General features: G+C 45.9%; 1 protein-coding gene across 4 annotated transcripts in view; it reads right to left on the reverse strand.

Moving 5' to 3' along the window:
* The window catches only part of sybu (syntabulin (syntaxin-interacting)), a 97705-nt gene that overhangs the window by 37030 nt on the left and 52629 nt on the right, over nt 1-8046 (reverse strand). The gene's annotated exons all lie outside the window — the stretch shown is intronic.

Here is an 8046-nt window from a genome sequence, read left to right on the forward strand (position 1 = left end):
GTGGAAATTGTTTGCTTCGAACGGCTTGGTCAGCTTAAAAAAACAAGAATTAAACCTAGTGTGTTTCGCCTTTCATTGTAATTCATGCAACGCAATTGTAACGCGCTCAACTAGGAGGTGAAGAAGAGAATGTTACGTTCAATGTGTGCCTGTTATTTCCATACAGAGAATATAGCAGCCTTCAGATGCCGATGACATTCTCCACAGTTACGCGGGCCAAACAATAACCACTGCTGCCAAGCTGGCCGCTGCTTTTACCAGTTTGTCCCCAGATGTGGATGTAAGTCCCCCCTTTTTCTTTCCAGGTGCTATTGGAAGGTCCCAAACACAACCGAGCCGACCCGGGGCCCAGGCCGCGGATGCCTGTCAGAGCAGTGCTGAGTCGGCGCAGTCAAAGGTTAGATATTCCAGAGGCCTCTAATCAAGAAATGTTTTCAGTTTCCTCCCTCCCGTGTTCCTCTTCTTGACCCCTGGTCCTCACGGTAAAGCTAGACGTGTACTGTAACACCCGAGACAAACGCGACTCTTTAATCTTCTGCCCCTCATTAGAATTACTAATGTGTCTGCGGCTGGCGAAGAGGTGTGTGACTGTGTCTGTGTGTGTGTGCGGGAAATGTGTGCATACACTCGCATGCGTGCATGCGTGCGTGTCTGCATTTGGCGGAGCGGGGAGGGAATACTTGAATAACAGCCTAATAAATATCAGGGGTAGGTTTATTGGTTTTGAAGCATATTTGCCGTTCGTTGGGAAACACTAAACCGAGGAGGGTTCCTGGCAAAGTGGCAGGGTGGTGCTCCGTTCTGGGTCACGGCGAACGCAGAGGAAATCTACTCTGACATTAACAGGCTGCTATAGGAAGTGTTTTTGGATTAAATTAATGTGGCATGAGAGGTCGGCCGGTCTGAGCCACGGGGGCGAAGGGCACGAGAGCGAAGAAGGTTGGAGTTGAGTTGGTCCACGCGGGGGGAGGGGGATGGGCAGCACCTCTGCCCATTCGATAGGTGCACCAGAGCGGGGGGGGGCGAAGGTGTCGGCGCAGCTGCGATCTCTGTGAGAGGTTTAGTTATGCCCCGGGCATGCGGCGGCAGCAGGGTGCGTCACAGATGACAGAGCTGGAGGATGAATCATGGCATGGACAGACGCCGAGACTTGCTGGTTTCGAAGGTGCGGGGGGGGGGGGGGGGGGGGAGACGTGGCGAGGGTTGGTTCGGGTATGGGTGGGGTAGAGCACGTTGTTCCCTTTAAAGCCTCTTTAAAACTCTGTGTGATGAGTGAGGGCCTTTGGTGTTTTGAGGCGTCACGTTTTTCGACAGCTACACCGTGACAAGCGTAAAGACCTCGTTGGCCGTGGGCTGCAGTGAAAGGTTTTGGGTTGGGACGTCTTTGAGGAGTCACAAAGTACATACGAGGGGGGGAATTTGCAAGGCAGGAGGGACGACAACACTTTACCTACTTGAAAAACATACTACTACACAAAATAGACCCGTTTTCGTTGTTGTTGTTATTTATATTACCTTTTTATGTTTCCTCTAAAGTTTGGATACCGCTCCTGGTTTCAAACTATTCAGTGAGAAACTTTGGGTCTTCACTGGAACTGCAACATGCGCCGGGGTCACGAGAAGACAATACCTCACAGGTCATAAGACAAAAGAGGTCGTTGTAAAGCACAAAGTCAAGCACAAAGTCAACAAAGTAGTTATGTTATATCTCATGTGAATATTGCATGTTGTTTTGCATGTTTTTAGTCATTAATTAGACGTTGTATTCTTCACACACTCAACATTAGTGAGGTGACATTTCTGCAACGTTCGCTGCACACGTACAAACTGAACTACACTGAAATTCAATATGCATCAACTTTTTTTTTTTCTCGCTTCACTTAACCTAACTTATGGCTTGAGCTTAAAACTGCAGAGTACATGTCATATTTCATGTGCGAAGGATAGACATTTTTTAAAACTGTTTACACCTTTTGCACCTGCAGTTTTCAGCTCGAGCGCATTTATTTATTCTCCCTCGATGTTACATTATCACTGAATGATAATGCAGCTGTAGAAAAAACGGAGCCATAATGAAGACGTGTCCTTGGTGAACGCTCTGACATCCGAACTTCGGAGAGATCTATTGCTGAAAGGCACCGGGGAGTTGTTTTGTTGTGAAAATATGGATGTGAATTTTGACATTTTTTCCCCCCCTTGTCTGTGAAAATCATTAATAGTTTACTCTGTTTTTTTTCTTTTTCTCGTCGTGGTAATACGAGGACATTTAACTCTCAGTGTTGCACTCCGTGCCCAGATGTTTGTACCTGCACAGTGCTGAGTCGCTCCTGTGACAAGGTGATTTCCTGGCTGCCGTAATTTATCATCCCTTTACATCGTTCGGGTTGCAGAGGACCTTACACCCCCCCCCTTTTCCCTGAATTTTCGAAAAAGATGGAACGACGTGCGTTGCAGCCCTTTGTCCTTGAAGGAGGGTCACAAAACCTGGAATGCACAGAGAGGAAGTCACAGAGGCAAGGCTATCTGCACTCAGCCCCTTCCTCTACTTCCCTCCTCTTTTGTCTCCCACTCCCTCTCTTCCTGATAAAGGAGAGAAGGGATGATGGAGCAAAAGGAATAAGCCGGGCCCCCCCGACGGGGGCCGGGGGTCTGCGCATGTGAGCGCACATGTGTGTGTGCATGTACGTTGCGGGAGGGTTAAGCGTTTCAGAGGCGGCGGTCTCCCCTCCCGGGCTGTCTCTCATCACGCCATTGACCCCCCAGGAAGCTTTAGATGTCCGTCTGGCTTCATAATTCTCTTATCAGGCTAATCTGGGAGATAAGGGAGGGGGAGTTGAAAGTGTAAACCCGGCTCTGTGGCCTTGGAATCCAGTTGCAGCGGGCTCATTCTTTACCTGCCTGCCTGGGAGACTTGTTAACTTTGTGTGTGCCGTGGCCATGTGTGCATTTCACTGCACAAGAGACTCGTATACGCGAAGGTTTGTTTGTGTGTGTGTGTGTGTGTCTGTGTGCCGCCCACCCCCGCCGGTGCTGATATGGTTGCCCCCCACATGCAGGTCTGCTGGAGTATGATTGATCTGGGCAGAGGTAGTGGTCACATCCTGAACTGGAGTTGATTTCCTCTCCTCCCCAAATACAGACCTGGTGTTTATCATAGGCTCAGTGTCATGTTTGTATGTTTTCTTAGATCAGCGCTGTTATGGGAGGCGGTCGGAGGGTGGAGGAGGCCGGTCGGTCTGAGAAGAAGAGGAAAGGAAAGAAAGAACAAAAAAAAAAAAAAGGGGAGAGAAAAGTTGAAATGAGAGAGTGTTTTCTCTTTCTGTCTTCCCTTCGCTCAGGCATAAATCTCCGTGCAGACAGAGCGGATGCAGCCACTCAGGGAAAGTGCAAATTAATAGACTGAGGACGCAAAGATTTTGGGCCAAACCAGCAGATTTATACAAGATGCTGTCACGAGCAGAGGTGCTGTTTGATGTCAACTGTTTTTTTCTTCCCTTCCATACAAATCTACGCAAGTGCTTTAATGATGTATAAATCAGATTGCTGACATTTCCTTCGTAGGAAAATAAGCACAGTATAGTGTCAGTTTTTCATGACATGGACCGGGAAAAATCCTGGAAGAAATGAATTATTTAATTGTTTTTTTTTTTTGTCCGCATACTTTGTTTAAGAAGCTTGGGAAGGAAGGCAAGACGAACACTTGATTAGTCTCTATTGTATAATTTTTTGTACTGTGTATTCACTATGAATCTGGCGTACCTTAACATTATTTACAGTCTGAAGTCCTAACTCGCCCATCCATTGATACTAAGCTCCGTACTTACATCTGGAGTGTGGCGGCTGAAAAATATTTTTTTATGGGGCAATAAACACGAGCTGACAAACAAGACGAGTTATAGACATAAACCCCGAGGAGAGTAAAGCGCCCATAACGGCTCGAACTATATAGACAACGTGTTTATATGGTCTGGTCTCAACCATTTGGTTACCGAAACACCTCGTGAAACTATGGTTACCACGGTTTCCAGCACACAGCGACATTATTGCAGAAAATTATGCTATTGGATTTTTATTGTATGCTTCTATTATTTTTGTCCAGCGATTTATATAAATGAGGGCAGGCTGAATCAACGTCATCTTGTCAGCAAGTCACTGGCATCCACCTGAGATGAGACAGGTAAATAGCAACTGGGCACTTAAAAGGGACAGTGTGAAGATGCTGAACAGCATTTGTAATACGTTTGTGGTTCTAATATTTGAATAGGCATTATATTGTGACATACAAACTGCATTTGTGTTTTATGTCTCATTTCTGCAGTATGTGCTTCACACTCTTCCTGCCCTCCTGTGTAATTTGCCAGAGTATAGTTTCCTGTGCTTCACCATGTCTGAATCACTGGCTGGCTGCATGCTCCGCCAGCAGCGGGATGACGTGGCTCCAGTAATAAATGGCATCTTTTTGGAGTAATTAGTAATCAAAGGCGTAATATAGATGCCCCCGGGTTTCTTTTACAGGGCTCTTGATGAAGTTTCATGCTCCCACGCTCCCTCCAGCGACATGACTCATGCTCGGAACAACGTGGTTTTCTTTTTGGTTTGTATCATTCGGGGATGTGTCGGCTTGTTTTAACCCCCCGTACCCTCTTTGGAAGACGGAGGAAGTAATTGTTTAATTTCTAAAGGTGCTGAACACTGGGGTGTACGTCCTGAAAGCCTCGTGATTGACTGGTGACTTTGTGAACTCACGGTCGCTTCCAGTCCGAGACCTCGTCTTCCTCGGCTGCGCCTTTTTGGCCCGAGCTCTGAGATTATAGGGCAGGCTGACTGGGGCTTCTCAGGGATATCACAGGAATTGAGTAATCGTATGGCATGACAAGATCCTGCCCTCTAATTATCCTCCACTTGCTGTAGCATTTTTTTTTTCTTCCTCCCTCCCCGTCTGGCTTTTCTTTCTATACATTTTTTTTTTCACCCTCTCTGTTCTGTGTTGTCACCGTCTCGCTCCTTTCATCTGTGTCCTCGGCCGATTGCTGGTGCGGTGTGAATTGGAGGGCAGAGTGTGTTCAGTGACCAAACGGCACGCCATCACTTCCATGCCACTCTCTTCTTCAGCCACGTCCCCTCAGGTGAAGCTCTGACCCCCGTGACACCATTTAACCTGTGTGATTCATATCTGACGAGTCAAAGCATACGAGGAGGAGTCACCCTTTTTCAATACACTACAATCAGAATTTACTGTGGAGCGAACTACTACTAAGTATTGAGGAGTAACGTGTTGCAGTACAGAATATTATTACTAGGAGCTGCAAATCACTGTTGCAAACGTGTTGCTAATAGAAGCTACTTTTGATTACACCTTAAAAGGAAGCACACGTGACAACAATTTTCTTCAGATGACATGTTTTTGGTGGATTATATCCTGAAGAGGGTTTCCATTAGTTTGTTTGTCTTGGTGGATGATTGACTGAAAGCAATTTGTAACGCAGCAGCGAAATGAAAACACTCAACTAACAATTAAATACGAATAAATCAAATCAGGGTGATTGATTGATTACTTCACTGTGTATTTATTTCCTTATGAATGGCAGCAAATTGCCACAACCAGGGATAATAAAAAGAATACGGTGGCCGAGGACACTGGCACAAAACGCCAGTACAATTGAAAGGGAATGTATTTTATTACAACCACGACTAAGCTCCTGGTTTGAGCCGTCCACTGACGCACACAACATCTGTGTCCCTGGTCTGTCATGTACAATCTGATCTGGGAGTTTGGAGTTTTTACCATTAATACAGAGCGTGACGGCCTTTTTTTTTTTTTTTAAATGAATGTTTCATGTGCATGTTTTGGTTTTAACATTTGGTCCCAGAACAGGAACAGTGTATTCAAATAAAAAATCAAAGAGTGGCTGGAACACACTGGTTTGTTGTGTGCGACGAACAGAACTGGACAATTTTTGGGGGTATTTTATTTTGTATGTGATTTCACACTGGGGATGATTGATTGATTGCTCAGTGTTTAGGTGTAACCTTTTGCCTTCTCTGACCTGATTCCAGGATCATTCATAGATCATTAATGATGTTTATGCATAGCTCATATTCAATATATGCTAGGTTGTGAATACGACAGTGTCATCTGCATATGGAAGTGGAATCGCCGTTATTGACAACCGGTCCAATGCTGTGAATGTAAACTGTTCGAGACCATGATGTCAGATTCAACCGTGATAAACAGAACACACAATGAAAACTGTTATTTCTAAACCAGGTTGTTATATTAAAGCAATTATTTCAAAGGAACTTAAATATTTTGCTGTAATCTACGGAATATAAAAGATGGCAGACAAACAGACAAAAGCTCAAATGTTCAAATTTAAAATTTTAATCCCAAATAAATAAATAGTATTAATATTTTAAAGCTTGGTGATCTATGTTTATGTTTCAGTATATTCAGGTTTATCACATTTATCCTTAAGACTAGTAATGAAGATTTGGCAGACTGTAGTGAATAGAAATAAACAGGCTGTTTTATACGTTTTCCTTGCACCTTAACTTGTAAAGGATTATTAGGGCCCGAGCTCCACTGACAAAGAAAGAGCGAGGGCCTACAAAAAAATAAAAGGTCGCCATTACCTCCAACCAACAGGAAGTCGACCATTTCAATTTTAGTGTGCAAATTGGACATTTTCGCACGTCATACTTCAACGAACGCCTCCAACAGACTTTGTTTCTTATTGAACCTACTAATATTTTCCTTCTTTCTGTCCAAGGCGCTGTATGCTTCAGGTTTTGGACACACTTTAGCTCATCAGGTTCTATCCTTTGTGTCATTTGTTTAAAAGCTCTCTGTTTTATCATGACTGACAGTGGCTCTCTTTCTTCCTCTCTTTGATGCCGTAACTCACTCTGGGAAAGTATTACCTGAACAAAAGAAGAAAAAATACTGTACCTCATTAGAGCCGTGTTTGCCTTTATCTCGCCATCTTTTGGGTGACTGTATTGATCCTGTGCCAAGAAATGTCAGACCCCCATTCCGGTGCATTACCTGTGGCGGGCACGTACATAGCGATCTAATGAATTCACGTCTAATACCTACAAATGTTTATTATGGATGCTTCCCCCCCCAATACTCACTTAATCAAGAATAATGTGATTCATGTCAGCCATATGTTTCTCATGAAGTTGAATCTTGAGGAATGTGGACTTTGGTGAGAAGCTGCTGTGATTTGTGAGGTGTGTGTGGTGGAGAGACAACAGGGGGATGGGAGCCTGCAAGGGGGATTTTCCCCGCCGCACCGCCACAAGGCTCCCGACCTGTTTACCTACACCGGGTCCCCTCCCTTCCTTTTTATCCCCCCTCCTCGACAGTTTTACACCCACTTACTTCGCCGCGTGTTTTAAATGCGAGTGTATGCCGATTTCCGTGTTTGTGCTCGAGCATGCATGCATTCAGCATTCGCTCTTGGCAGCTACGATGTATGTGGCCAAATATCTACACGTTTCCCAGGCTTTCAGGCCAAGCCTAGTCCCCACAGTGCGACCCTTGACACATGGGTCCCAGCCCATTTTGAGCTCATATAGGATGAGGCAATGCAGGACCTGGGGAGGATAGCAGTAAGCAGACACTAGTCGGAGCAAGGACAGGCTGTCTCTCTGTCTGTTTCTCCCCCTCTCCCTCGTCTTTTGCAGACTGGGGGAAAATGCGTTGAGTCGCTGACAAGAGTTAGTTGGATCGGGACCCTGTCCTCCTCTTCCATCGCTCCCAGATGGTGGACCGCACAGAGGGAGACGGGACGAGAAGCTGTGAGAGGAGGGAGTGGTGGTGGGGATGATGATGAGACCTTGCCTGCCCGCCCGCCACACGCCACGCGCCTCGTCGACTTCAAAATCGGACCCTGCGGCATTAGCCCACAGAGCGGCGGGGACGTCTCTGTTGGAGTCTGTCCGATGCTAATGGCTTCCCCAGCTCCGTCGCTGAGCTGCGGGGACGGACAAGTCAGCTCAACTTCGGACACAGCATCCAGGGTCAAAGAGCCAATAATGTTC

Source organism: Scophthalmus maximus, chromosome 1 (genome assembly GCF_022379125.1).
Source record: "Scophthalmus maximus strain ysfricsl-2021 chromosome 1, ASM2237912v1, whole genome shotgun sequence".
NCBI classification, from domain to species: domain Eukaryota; kingdom Metazoa; phylum Chordata; class Actinopteri; order Pleuronectiformes; family Scophthalmidae; genus Scophthalmus; species Scophthalmus maximus.